Source organism: Micrasema longulum, unplaced genomic scaffold, assembly GCF_059751315.1.
Source record: "Micrasema longulum isolate JH-2025_06_02 unplaced genomic scaffold, ASM5975131v1 h1tg000266l, whole genome shotgun sequence".
NCBI classification, from domain to species: domain Eukaryota; kingdom Metazoa; phylum Arthropoda; class Insecta; order Trichoptera; family Brachycentridae; genus Micrasema; species Micrasema longulum.
This window is the reverse complement of record NW_028277470.1, coordinates 523,398-538,959: the sequence shown is the minus strand read 5'-3', so window position 1 is coordinate 538,959 and position 15,562 is coordinate 523,398. Positions and strand designations below refer to the sequence as shown.

At 31.5% G+C, this 15,562-nt stretch overlaps 1 long non-coding RNA gene across 1 annotated transcript in view; it reads right to left on the bottom strand.

The window, feature by feature from the left end:
- The window catches only part of LOC148283049 (uncharacterized), a 386,042-nt gene that overhangs the window by 342,599 nt on the left and 27,881 nt on the right, over positions 1-15,562 (bottom strand). The window contains exon 2 of the long non-coding RNA XR_015821948.1: positions 1,808-1,877. This is a non-coding gene — a long non-coding RNA (uncharacterized LOC148283049). The remainder of the gene's footprint in view (positions 1-1,807; positions 1,878-15,562) is intronic.

Here is a 15,562-nt window from a genome sequence, read left to right as displayed (position 1 = left end):
TTCAAGACCAACGATAACGATTTTTTCCTAGTACCTTAGCCTTGTACATGACACGTAAGGCTACTACATACAGGGGTCCAAATGTATTAAAAAAAAACGAAATTGCTATCTTTTATATTATTCTCTCAAAAAATTAAAATTCAATTTTTTGTAACTATTTTTAATACTTTGAACTATTAATGCCTATAGGAACGTTAATGCTAATATCTATCAATTGATAAAAATTAAAATAACTTTTTTGCATCGCAAAAAAAGATGGCGCGTGATACATCTTTAAAGATAGACAAAATCCAATAACTCAGGGGCTTGCTCCCTATATCTTAGGAAACCTTTCATCTTTCAGGAGCTCTGGAGGAGATAAAGAGGATGAAATAGTGAAATGGCACTGACGTGGCATTGGTTGCAAGTTCCGAATATACTACGTACCAGCATAAATGGAGGAATTCTCCGCAGAACTCACGAGACTTTTGGTTTTCAATATTATTTGGAGGTACCTACACACGCGAAGGATGTATTATAGGGAAAACTCTAAAATACAAATGTATTTTTCTTATTTCTTTGCATTTATTGCATCTACTACCCTCAGAGAATACCTGGATTAAGGTAGATTGATATCGAACGGCTGATAGCGGAAGGTTTTATATCAATTTAATGTAGGTATCTATTTAGAAAAAGATTTACGGTAAGATCAAATGTTAGAACGTGATATTGATTGAATTTTTAGTAATTTCTTTTGGTTATGTATTGATCCAGAATAAAATATGATTAAGCAATGTGTGCAGTATGCAGACATTGTAGCATTTATATACTTTAATAATAATTTTTATTGATCAATATCCGTACAAGCTCAACTGTCTTGTATTCACGATTCATGTACTTAAGCACTTGAGTAAATTAATTGGATTCATAGTAAAGTACCCATATAAGACGATCACTAGTCGAGCAAAACATACGGAAATGTTGGTAGCTTAATTAATACTTCGCTTGTTTTAAATGTAATAAAATTTTACAACAGCTAAATATCAATTCATAGTACTTACCGATATATTTTTTAATATAACACATACAAACATAAAAATAAAGTATGGTTCATTATTGCAATGCAATGATTTTAATTGTGTGATTAGGTAGCACGCTAACCACTCGTGAAACGAAAAAATCTTAATGTTTTTTTTCCATTAGCATTGCGACAGGCATAAATAATATTATGTAAATGTTAATGCGTTTGGATATTAAGTACTTCCTTTTTTAATTCATAATTGATTTGTTCTTTTAAAAGAAAAAATAATAAACGAATGTCAGCATAGAAACAACATTCAAATGAGAAAACGTTTTCATGAAAAGAATGAAATCTTTGACTAAACCGCAAAGTTTTTACTCTAAGCGGAGTTTTATCAGTTGTATAATGTACATACTTTAAACGAAGTGACTTTTAGGAATAATCTAATTCTATACGAGTATCATAGTTATGATAACTACGCAAAACTGTATTAAACTTTCGGCTTAGAACAACCTATCTCAATTATAAACTTTTCTAGTTATAACTTTGTCAATATAGCGTAGTAAAATATTGAGTGAAAACGTTTTGGGTTAATCGAGCAGATAACATTAATAGGAATAGGTGCACTCAAATCATCGGAGATTATAATACATGGTTTACTTGTTACACATACAATGTACGTATACTTGGGTGTTTCTGCTGTTATATAAAGTACGAGTATGTTGTAACCTGCTTAGGAAGAAAGTTTTCAGTGATTGGTCGTTCATAAGTGAACAAAGTAAATATACGAAATCCAATATCACTTACCGAGTTTTTCAATTCACGGTGGCTCGCGATCACGCTCTACACAATCCAAACAAAACACGCGAGTCATTATCTGAAACAAGAAAAACAATCATATAAACACGAACCGAATTTATTTTGCCTCCATTTTATCGAAAGCGAATAAAATAAAGTCTAGCAATCGAGGAAAACAAAGCGAAGAAAGAAAAAATTTACACTATTTTCCACTTATCACGTTCAAGATCTGAGATGGAAATGGACAGGATTTCATACGCCCATCTCGTCACGGTTTGAAACCGTCAACTTTTTGAAGGTATCGTTATTTTGTTCGTTTATTTTGTCGAAATATTATTATTACACAAAGGATAATAAGATTTTGTGCCGAACGCACTCTGCCCCGATCATAACAATATCATTCCAAAAATGATTGGACGACCAAACTCGGCATACTTTATGACATATCATTGTGAAATCCTGAAATATCATTAACTTAATTCGTATTGAGCAAAACTCTACCTTTGGGAGCAGGTAGTAAGTAGTAAGTACCTAATTTGAGAATTTTAATTCAAAAATCTTCACCTGCTCAACTAAAAACCAAATCCTCCGCAACTATTGTAACGAATTTTTTTATTTATATAACGATAGAAATTTATATGAATAAGAAAACTTTTGGGAATGATGCAACTAATTGGTTTAATTTTTGCTTTCCCATAAAACTCAACCACTTTATGTAAGTAAGATATTTAATTTATTTATTTAATAGGCATAAATTAGTTCAATTAATTTATAATTAAGTACCAATGATTTTTAATATTATTTGAAATACCTAAAATAAGCATTTCAAAGTGCGACATCGTAAGTTAATGGTTTTTATTGTTAGTTGATGGTTTCGTGTGGAATAATACTTCCATGTATTATTTTACGCTTAACCTTTTTCACTATCAGGAATTAACGCGTAGGTACTTTTTCATTCGATAATTTGTGTAGAAAATGATTCGATTATATCAATAAGTATTCATAAAACTCATGCATTTCCAATAAATAACCATCGATATCAGGCTGTGATCCAAAATATCGGCTTTTAAGTGCTGAAAAATATAACGAAAAAGGCATACATCGGGTCCCATAGCGGGACCTAATCAGGCGCGATTGTTGATTGGCAAAAGAAATTGATCCGATATCGATCCTGGGTACATACTTTGCCACTCACGCGCCTTTGAAGCCGACGAAAAGAAAAGAAAAACGAAAAATACGTGTTATCATAAAATATGCAAATTTTTCGGAGTAGGTAATTCCCATATGCCCGTAGGTGGTGGTCGTTCGAAGAAACGTTCTTTCTTCTGTACAAGCTTAGCTCCACCCTTCTCCTAAAACTTCAGTCACCAGTAATTCAGTTACGTGACTCGAATAATCCAATCGGCCGTTTGTATGGCGGATCGGGGGAATATGAAAATCCGACTGGAGCCTGGCTTACAATGGATTAACACCAACATATTATTGGCTCTAGTGTTTTAATATATTGACCAAGTCATGAGAATAAAACATTAATCTCTGATTTCGCACGTTTTCGTGTTTGGATTTGTAATTGTTATTAATTGGCCGTAAATCTGTTAAGAGGAATTTTTACGTTGGAACATTAATAGCTACTGTTGATTAAGTTGATGAAACCACGTAATGACTCTGACACGTTTCAATGATATAAAGGAAAATTAATTTCCGTTCAAAAATTTGTATCCACGGAGTTCTACGTGGTAAACATACTAAGCATCTCACTTCCTTTTTACTTTCGAACATTTAAAATTAATTCATTTAACTTACACAACAAATTTGTAATTGTGTTATTAGAGTCTCCATTCAAAAGGTGAATCCTTAGACAGACGTAAGTGTTCATTTTTAATAATAAAAATAAGTCTCTAGAGATTTGTGATTCCTGCCGACCTGTTAACTTGCAAAGTAAATTTTTGTTTAAAACTTGTCTCACAAAAAAGACAAAAAAAAAATCCAAATGAAAACATATTTTTTAAATGAAAATAGGCCTTGTAAATCAACATAAAAATATTCATTTCATAACCAATTCCGTAACACTTCATTTCATTTTGAATGTTGGATATATTTATTTGACCCCATTAACCGAGTTTCAACGCAACTACACTGGCTCAGTATCAGGCATAGAAGAAGCATTCACATTCTATCACTTCTTCACAATATTTGAAATAATCCCACTTCGCCTGTTTATCTGAGAAAGCTCATCCAACCTCTTTCACAACATGGACTATCTCTTCATTCTAGTAACGAGAGAACCCTTTTAATACCCTGTCATGGCTCTAATTTTCTTGCCTCCTCTTTCACAGTAGTAGCCGCTCGATTGTGGAATAACCTACTCACTAATGTTAGAGACGCCCCTTCTTTATTTACATTTAAGTCAAGATTGAAATGTCGCTATCTAAATATTTAAATTGTTTCTTTATCCTTCTTATTTCCACCCCATTCCCTCTCCTCTCTTCATAGTTTAGTGTTATTTATATATATATATATATATATATTTATTTTTGTTACTATTTGCTTTTAATTTTTGTATAAAATTGTAAGATTCAATATTTCCATGTATTTATAATTTTCTCAAACTAAACGGTTTGGGTAGGTAGGAACAAATTGCCTTAAGGCAATATGCCCGCCCTTATATGTATATTTATTGTATATGTATATAAAGTGTCAAATAAATAAAAATCTTTTTACTCCATTCAGGGCCCCGATTACAATGGAAGTTTATATTTATCTTCAATTTTATCTGCAAAGTAAAATTAAGTTTTCTGTATAAAAAGTGGAATCTGCATACAATTTTTTCGTCTAAACATGTTCAATCATAGGTTACCAACAAAGATATTTTAAATGTACATGCAAATATACTCATTTTCGTACACAAATATCGCTTTTTCTTTATAGACATTTGAAGATAACTCCGTTTACTTCCCATTGTAATCGGGGGGGTCCTGCTTACGTACGAAATAATTTTTAATTGGTATAATCTATCGTTCGCTATCCATATGTATTTCTTAATTAAAATACGGTTGGACCATCAACGGACGAATCTACATAAATCTTTTTCAATAAATATTTTTTGAAATATTATAAAGTTAAACATAACTATTATCTATTTTGAAAAATAATTTTGTTATATGCCTATATGATTCATTTAATAGGTAAAACTGTCATACAACTTAGCTTATCGTGGCATTCCGGCATTTAATGAAAAACATCTAAGGATGGGTAAATAAATAATTGAAATCAAAATAGGTATTTGCTCATTTTTTTTAAAACTGTTATTATTAATTTATTATTATTAACTATGTTAAGTACTGTCTTTGCACTGTTCTTAATACAAAGGAAAACATAATGATACATTGTCTCTGTCTCAACCATGAGTTTATCAGTTTGCATTTTTTTTCCATGTTTGCCAATGAGATATTTTGTTCATTTTGTTTATTGGAAAGTGTTTTGTATTTTGTATTTATAATTATTTTTTTATTTAAACTTTGTTAAAGTCGTAAGCCATTGAAAAAGAAAAAAAAAACTGTACGTTAACGGTCATAATACATAGTCAAATCCTTGAATTCATTTTGTTTGAAGATAAAACAGTTTTTAAAGTAGTACACGCAGCAATGTTTTTTGTTTTCAAACTTTTCAATCCCTGATTTATTTGTGCCTGTATTTTTTTCAATTTTAGAAAGTTTTCCTTCAGTTTCTTTTGTCGCAGGTGGCTAACTGAAATACTCGGGAGAATTGATTTGACATTGAATGCGTACGCAGCCGGCCGTCCATTCAAATGCCACTTATTGGAATGAGACGGAAGACGGCGCCGCGAGAGGGAGGGAGACGGGAGAGGCGGCCATGTTGGGGCATGCGCAATACGATCGCCATCACGAGTCGCCGACGGGTTCAGAAATGGCGGCAATCAGAGGAAATAGATAGCTTTAGATAAACTTTACCAGTTGAGTATTCTTTGGAGACGCAAGGGTATGCAAAGTTGAAATGATCAGAGATAAAGAAACATTTCGTTGCTTTTACAAAACTTAGTTTATCAAAAAAGGTTTTCAGTGAAAGAAATTTCTTCACTGAATAATTTTTCTCTCATACAAAATTCAATGTGCATACCCAAATTGTATAAAAAAAAATTAGATATTGAAACTACTAGTAATATGTTTTTTCTTGACCTGTTTTTAGAATATTTGAATTCAAATCTTTATCTTAGAACATGCTGAGCCATGTTAAATGGAGATTATCATAAACAGAGAATCCTCCGTTTTCATTATACATTAATTAGTTTTATGCAGATTCCCTGTTATTAAGTATGTATACTATTTTTTTAAATAAATATAATAAAATAAAAAAAATAAAAATCCGTAAATAAATTAAAAATACATTCAAATCTAGATACCCTTAAGTTGATGTTAGGTTAGTACCTAAATCATGCATGGATTATTTTTAAACAAATCAGCGCTTATTAAATTTATTTCAAAGGGAGTTTTTATAATAAATTAGCTAAAAGTGCATCCCTGAATCCAGATGGAACTAAGGATCGGCGATAATAATTATTATCTTAAAGATTTCACCATCAAATGTGCTTCCTTCCCAAAAACACATATAGTTCTGTTATTTTATCTCATTTAAAAACAAAATGTCGATATTTTGGCAATTTCACGATTGTCAACTGTTTCGCGTGGGCATTTACAAACTTTAACGGACGACGACATTTTTTAATCTAAAATTATACCTTCAAGGAAATATTAGCGATTGAGATAAGTGAAACTGCTATTTATGCTCGTACATAAGCAATGAATATTTAAGTTTATCATTTGGACGAAGAAATTGAACGAAGAAAGGGCACACGAAGGTTGTATCTCCAAAGTAACCGTATGTTCGGAAGATGTTATGCTAATTTATTCCACAAGAAACGAAAAAAAAACATTACAAAATTATACGTAGGTATCAGTAATATTTGTTTCGTGATGTAAGGAAACTAAGTGTTTTCACGTGGACATCTTGAATTTAAATAATGTTAATGTCATCGAGTTAACCGTTACAATTTTGCTTTAAAAACGTGGAAAAATTGTGGGCGCCAAACGTGTTGTGTAGGTACCAACGTAAGTACAAACCTACTTAGGTACTTTATTAACGTAACAACGGTAATTACAGATATAGGTAAAAAAAGTAATTTTATTTAGAATTAGGTGAATATTCACTATTTCTGCACTCAGATTTTGAATGAAGCAGAATAATCATTTAATTTTTTTTACAACTTTTATACATTTGTCTAATGTTATTTTTCTGTGAAACATTTAACTACCCTAAATTATTTCTTTTTTAAACTTTCCGACGGTACCCAACTAGTTTAGTGGGTGTTAAGGGTGATTATTATTTTACCATTTTTTTTACGAAAGCTTTGCAGAGTCAACACTTAGAAAAGCCTTCATACTTATTTACGTAAATATTTTAGAGTCTGATTACGTCAAACATCGAAAATTCCAGTCTTCACGTGTTTCTAACAACCTACTCGAAAATGGAAATCATTCATGTTTACAAGAACGCCATGATTATAAATTAACAAAATTTAGATAAGATGTTCGTTATTTCAAAATTTAACAGTTTTGGATAAAACCTTTTATATTTAAACGAAGATTTGTCAATAAATAAACCACCTGTTTCCCAGATAGTAATTGGATTTAACACCTTGTTGATTTTTCTATTAGAACTTTTTTTAAAGGAATAACCCGCTAAGCCTCTATTATAACAGCTTGTCAGAGCACAGGGAAGTAGGAATATGGAAGGAAGTCATGAAAAATACACAAAAACACTCAAACCAATTGAGAAAAAAGACTTTTCTTGAATTTTTCTCTTGCAACTAGCGGGAGTCGAACTCGCGACACCAGTTTCGCAATTGGCCGTCTTACCAACTGCGCCACGGCACCTGTCATGATATTTAATAGCAATAACATAATGAAAATGTTTAATTTTAAACAATTTGTAATTAAAGAAGGGACTTATTATTATTATTTTACAAAAGACTCGTTTGACACAAACTTTTGACTGTCACAATATAAATTCAAAATATCGTAACTGGCTGGAATATTTTAACTGATCTTTTAAGGTAGTCAGCATCGCATGCTAAATATGTTAGAAGATAGAATTTTATTAAAAAACGTAATCGTTCAAACTGGAATCGTAACATCAGTTTTATCATGAATTGTGTATAGTAGGAAGGTAGATGAAATAATAAATTAATAATACACTTTTTTGTAGACTTAGTTTTAAATCATACTATTAACGGTATGCATATATTTTTTAATTATTTTTATTGTATAAATCCGGTTAGAGTGCTCGCTTTAAAAGCACCTTAAAATGTATTTTTTATACTTTGTCTAAGTTTAATTAAGAAAACATAACAGCAAAATCGAATCGAGTTTTCTGTTTTCTCTGTAAGAAATATATTTTCTCAATATACTTCGACGATTTCATTTTCATTTCATTGTATTCCAACACGAACTTTTCTCATATTTAGGCACGAATTCAATTTACACTTAGTACTCTGTGGAGCACAACATGGCTGCCAAGTTGGTTCTTATTTCTCCGTATAAAGTTTTTTCTTTCCTTCTAAAAGTGGCAGAAATTTATTCGCTCTTTATTAATATAAGCCTTTCTTGGTTCATTTATTTGCCACAGCTCACCTCAAAGGGCGGTAAGCTCGTACTTCGCGACGTCAACGACTTGAGTATGAAATTTACAAGTCTGGAAAAACACAAGAAGCGACATTTTAATTAAAGATTACATTTATACAATGTAGGTACCCCACTTTATTTAAGCGGTTAAGCTCCTTACCGAACGTAATTTTGGATTGGAAAAATATGTATCACTCGAATAAAATAAGCTCCCACATTAAACCACATTTTCCAAAAGGAATATTTTTATAATAACTTTATTAAAACGGTACAAGTATATCTACAGTTTTGAATACATCTTCTGAAACCTATAAAAATCTTATTTCAGAAAAATTTAATGTGTTTTTTTATGTGCATTTTTAAAATTTTATTTTAGCTTTCGCCAAATTTAATTTTTGAAAGGTGCATTTTTAATAGGAATTTGAGTTAAGTTGCCGTTTTCATATAGTTTAAGGTGTGAGCAAATGATAATCAGGTTGCAAAAGAACCTCAGACCACTGATTCGATAACTATACACACTATTCCCATTTCACAGCCTCATTAATAATATAACATATTACAACAGAAATGCAGACCACTTTAGAGAAGGCAATATGAAAGTCTAGACATTGACATTTAAATAGTAGATGATCGAACATAAGATAAAACTGGGCGAAGAAAATCAAACGGCGGAACTGCCAAGAAGAATAGAAATTAGTTGGGCAGCTTTTGGAAAACTTAAACACATACAAGAAAATAAAGAGATACCGATTTGTCTGAAAAGGAAAAATATGAATCGCGTGTACTGCCAGTGACTACATACAGATTAGAGACCATGGTTTTTACAAAAATAAATGTAGAAAAGCTTAAATGCACACGGCGATCCATGGAAAGATTCATGTTTGGTATTAGCCTAAGAGACAGAGTAAAAAAATAATGAAATTAGGAACCAAACCAGAATGACAGGTCATAAGCCATGTAAAAGTCAAGACATCAATATTCCTTATATTGAAGTTGCTTAACCCAGTCCTAATCCATAAAAAAAAACTACAAAAAAAATGTTTATTATTAATTTGCCGTATAGTGAAATTATTCACTTTCTGTAAATTTTGAAAGTAATGAAATGAATTATTTATTTTATCTCCAAATTTTTATGAGTTCAAACTGCGCTGATTTTTAAATCAGATATTATGCTCAAAAATAATCTCCTCTTTCGTTTCATTGGCTGCCTTCCAAATAGCATTGTATGCATCTATAAAATGTAAATGAATGGATCGTGGTTAAGAAAATAGGTCACATTTTGGGAGGAAGCTAAATTACGTTTTCGAGATTTCATCATATTTATTATCATGTTTTCGTCGAAATGGAAACGAAAAAAAGATTTTTAAATGCCTTATAATTAAAGAAAATAATAGAGTTCGTGCAAATATTTGCGAATCAATTAGACTGTCTATGAAATCTATAAATAATTAAATACCCTAAAATAAAATTCCAAAGAATTACGTGAAATAATATACGCTAATTCCAATTTAATCATGTTTGAGGTTAATTAATTTGAACTAAAGTCTTACAATTAATGCTTTTAGAAACTCAAATTTAAATATTACAAAAAATCAATTAACAAAATCTCAAAGTAAAAAAAAACGAATACGAAAAAATAAATTAAATACCTTTACAGGATGTTCTTTTAACCCTGTCACATCCAAAATCACGATGATCAGTATGAGCAAGAAAACATATTGGTACATTAAAATACGTTTTTAGATCGAATAAAATTTATAAAAATAAAATATTAAATAAACAAATGATTGCTTACTTCTGCAAGGTAGAAGCAAGGAGAGGGGAGGGGGGAGTTTGATACACCGTCAACCACATGGCCACGCCCCCTCCCTTCACCCCTGCAGAAGTAAGTAACCATTTGTTTTTTTAAATGTCTTATTTTTTTTAAATTTCTGCGTACTACATTTAAAAAATATATATTTTTATATGTCTTCTTGCCCATACTGATCATCGTGGTTTCGGATGTGACAGGGTTTAAAGAACACCCTGTATAAATCAATAATCATTTACTACTATTAGATTCTACGAATTAACTAATTGAAAGATGAAATAAATTATTTATCAAGAGCTTTAAATTATGATAAAAGTAAATAAAATATTCTACGGCAGAAGCCCTAATGTTATTATGAACCGGTACAGTGCCATAAGCGCGTTAACGCGCCCTCCGTTTCCTTATTCGTAAGGCCTGCCATACAAAAATAGCCCATAAAGATGCGTGCCTTTGTAGGCGTTTTACGCGTCAAGATCAAGTATTCCGAACGATTTTAGATTTTTTTCACTCGGAAACACCTGTTAGTAGAGTGATGAAACCCTTGGACACTAGGAATCATTCATATTTTAGACACGACAGCGCAGCGGTGCAAATAGGTTTTAAAAATTATTAAAATACAATTCATTTCTGGAAAAAAATATTTGATTAATGTAAAAAAATGTATTTAGTTGTAATATTGTATTTTAATTTGTTGTTAACAAATAAAAAAAAATTAAAAAAGAAATATCAAGCGGCACAAAAAAGGTTAATATTTTTATCAATAAAAATATGTAAGGGCAACATTTTTTTCCTTATTAAATACGTTGTCTTACTATTAGATTCCGAACGGTTTATTTAAAACGGTTATCACGTTGTTTAACCTTAAACAGGTCAGCAACACTAGAAAAGATAATAGATACCTACATTCATTCAAAACGCCTCAAAGGGGTAAATTTGATGGTAAAAGTTAAACGTTTTCATCAATAAAACGCATCCAGGATATATTTATAGACTTTTCCGCTCTATAAATATGGCATAAAAGTCTTTTCAGAAATTTTTTCACACTTCACTAAATTAAATTTTGCATTTTTCTTGACTTTGGTTGTAATTTTTTTTCGACAAACTTTATTGTGTTCAATTTACGTACCTGCTCATTATCATTATCTTATAAACGCCTAATGGTGCATAGATAATGTGACCATTTATTTATGTCCTTAAAACGGGCCACCCACCAATATTTACGTAAGTGTTTGTGTATTCAAAAAAGGCGTATTTTTTGATAGTTTTTATTTATTAATAAAAAAAACAGGAATGTTGATGAAGAAAAGGAAAAAACAGGAATTAAAATTTAAAAAATTTATGTTGTCGTTTATTTTTCTGATGAACAAATGTTCTTAAGTATTACTGAATTTGCCTTTAAATAAGAATGAAATACTCTGCAGGATTTCTTCAAATTGATTTGAATTAACAACATCGCTTTAAGAACTGTGACTTGCAATTGCGTTTTTTCAGTCGTTTACAACTTGTTCATCTTTGAAAAAACTTGTTCTACGGGTGCATTAGTTCCGGGTAGGTGTAACATGTATTCAATAATTATAAGAATGTTTTTATGATTTAAATTATTGGTGCAAAAGTGTTGGAACAATTACAACCAACGACTTTCGATTGAAACGATCCCAACGTTCCATGCTGTCACTTTTTGCGGCGTAATATAGTTAGTAATAAGTAAATATTCATCAAATACTTCTGTATCTGAGTTACAATTAATAAATCTCCCTTGAATCAATATATCCATTACATCTTGAATTTCTTCCCACGTAGGTATTTTGGTTCAATCCGCCCATTTAAATATGTCTTATTCTTCAAAAAACAAAGTCTACTGCTCCAAATATTCTTTGCCTATTTTATAGAATTCAGCAGCTGTAGTTTTTATTTGTTCTTCGTCAAAACTTTAAAAAAAAAGATTACCGTGTGTTGCTTTCTTTTTGAAAACGGGACATTTCAACATCTCGAAGCTGTGCTTTTTGACAACGGGACAGGCTACGTAAAAACGGGACGGTCCTGTTCAAAACGGGACGTATGGTCAATTTATGCATAGAGCACTGAGCTGATACTCAACTATGACTATGAAAGATTACAGTAAAAAAACACCCAATAAATCACTTTTTTACCTTTATTTATCTTGCAGATAATCTAAACCACGACCTTTAAGAATGATTGGCCAACTCGACAAAATAGTGGACTATAATTTTGCGAGAAATAAATTCATTTCTTGTATAAATTATATTAATATATTTCCATTTACTGGAACGTAGAGGAAAAACTTTTTTGAGAAGGAAATATGGAAGTCTGGCATCAACAGGGCTTATGTCCACCTGTTATTGGCTGGTTTGAATGGCCACATTACACACTGTGTAACATTCACCATTCTGCCCATGTTTAAACTCTCTTCCCCCAGTTGACTTTTGAAGTTCGGAAATTGGTGCAGTAGGAAATTTTAAAATAACGAAAATATTAATATAATTTAACGTCATTAAATTTATTAAATTTCTATTGGGGGCTTCCGTGGTGTAGTGGTTAAGACGCTTGAGCCATGGATGGAAGGTTCTGGGTTTGACTCCCGGTGAGAAAACAAAAGTAAAAATGGGATTTCTCACAAGCCTAAGTGTTCTGTATTGTAATTTACCACTGTAATTGAGCTTTCTGGCCTGTTATGGTGCGAAAAAAAGTAAAACATAAAAAATATAATGGAAACTTAATTAATATTGTGATATTAAAAACTGTTTTTGCTACTATGGTCCTGGGCTGGTATTCCAAACGCTCTAGCGGCCGTATTATCTCGTGTATTTACACACAAAATGCACGAGAAAAACTGTTTTCTCGTGCCGCTAGAGCGAGCACGAGCGTTTAATATAATACCCCTGAGAATAAATGACAATATCCGACAAAGGCTCTACATATAATTTGCAAAACTAACAAATAGAGTTAAATTAAACTAAAATCGCAAAACGTGAAATTGAACATTTTACGAGTATAAGTGAAACTGATAGGAAGACCCATGGCATTTAAAATGGTTTTGGGAATGTGGAGGAATGTACTGTTGACTTGTCAAGTAAAAAAGCTGAAACCTTAATCAATGTGGGTGGGATAGATCTGGCTGAATTATTTCACCCATGAGGCAACTTCTGAAAATACTTTTGATTTTTTTAATTTCTTTTAATATTAGTTCAATTTGAAATTCTGTCTTGTCTATTAACTTTTAAAAAAAAAAAAAAAAACATTTTTTTATTGTTACTATATAACCAAGTGGAGGGCAACGAAACTAGTCGGTTGTGAAAGTAAAGAAAAAGTGGTTCACAAAACAAAGTAATTTGATTTATTCCTTTAAAATATAACAATGAACTACAAAATTAGTGCTACAAACATCCAAAATATTGTCTCTTAACATTTGGACATGCACAAAATATTATTGATACGATTATATCTTGCATAGTTATCCGATTAAACTTTTAATGTTTACATTTGAATTCATTGCTAAATTAAATCGCATCAAGAGGTTCCTCTAGAAACTTCCTACTAGAATCATTTCGCTATCTTAGTTTAATTATTCTCATCTCTGGTAAGCGCGTCCTGATTAAATTGTTCAGACGGCCCCGTTACCGGGTAAACACCAATTCCGGCCCTGGCTTGGTGCGACAATGGTCTCGGAAGTATTTGCGAGTCCGGATGTGCTTCCGGGAAAATGTCAACTAATTGCGAGAAGGCTTTGTCGCATTTCTTACTTATGTAACTTGAAATTTCACAATGTACCGAAATATAGGCCAAGCGGATAAAGTTAAGGTACCAACCTTACTAGGTAGTAAACAAAAGTACTGGGTGGCTTTACTTAGATAAGTTTGTCTTTTATAGGTAGACAGTAGACACCCCCCTACCCCTTTTAACGAATTCACCTTTTTTATAGAAAATCGCAAGCTGCATAATATAAACATGCTTCTTTCACCGGATTTTATTTGTAAGATCATCATTTTTTAAATTATTATTTTCGAAACTTCTTTAATCTTCCAAAGGGTCAATGAGGAACTTCAGCCCTACGGGAAATCGGATACAATAAATGTTTTCTTGCGCGCAGTAAAAATAGGCGCATTAAGTTTTACGGCAAAGTTTCCTGAAAATCTACGAAAAAATTTTTAAAAAAACATGTTAATAAATACGAACTACTTTGAATGACGTCACTGGTTTACATGAATTAACCTATAATATGAGAGTTAAGGAAGACTTCCGATTTACTTGTCGTGGATGGTCACCAATTAGAAGAATTGATCGAGAATAACTGGAAAATAACCTCTGACGTCATACGCTGAATTGTTTCAGATATACAAAACTAAAAAAATCGTCGCGCTGATAATAAAATATATTAAAATTGAAAAAAAAAATCCCAACTTTATGGCACCAAAGTCGTTCTTTCAGCCAACTCAAGGAACTGCCACGCTTTTGCAACATCTTCGAGACTGGTGGAAGATGTCGCAAAAGCGATGAAACCGGTCACTTGGATATTCCAAATTTGTTGATTAAAGTATCACTCGTCTTTTATTTATATAATTTCTATAGGTGTATACGAATAATGATTTTAGGCCAATTTTTTTGGACAAACGAAAAAACAATAACATTAATTCCTCCGACTTATTTGAAAGACTTTCATTCCGTGTGCCATCTAGACCGACAAGACAAAATATTGTGTTTAACACAGACAATGCGTCAACTAACCATTTAAAATAATCTACAATACCTAGAATATGCGAGCAATATAACTATAGATTTACCTTATATTTATTTTATTTAGAGCTTAAACCTTTATCATGCAATACCTAGACTCCCATATTCCCTTCTCAAAAATGTTTTTCCTCTCTGTTGCAATAAATTGAAATAAAAACTTCTTATTCAAATATCTGTAATATTTTTTGTGTTATCTGAAAATCCGCAATTCTGGTTACATTACATCTCAATATAATTATTAGAGACTTCTGATACCTAGATTTATTGTTTTTGAGTTACTCGAGGAACTGCTGAGAGAATTTTGGCATTATTGTTCACTGTGAAACACTTCAAGCAATTCAGTTGCTGGCAATACTTTTTTATTAAACATGACAGTCGCATAAAAAGCTGTAGCTGTAGATATGAGAAACGCGGAATAGAACTGAGAAATACATACGTTTTATATGATTTGATAAACAACAGGCGCACACGCATTCCATGTAACAAGGAACGTAGTCACCCGTA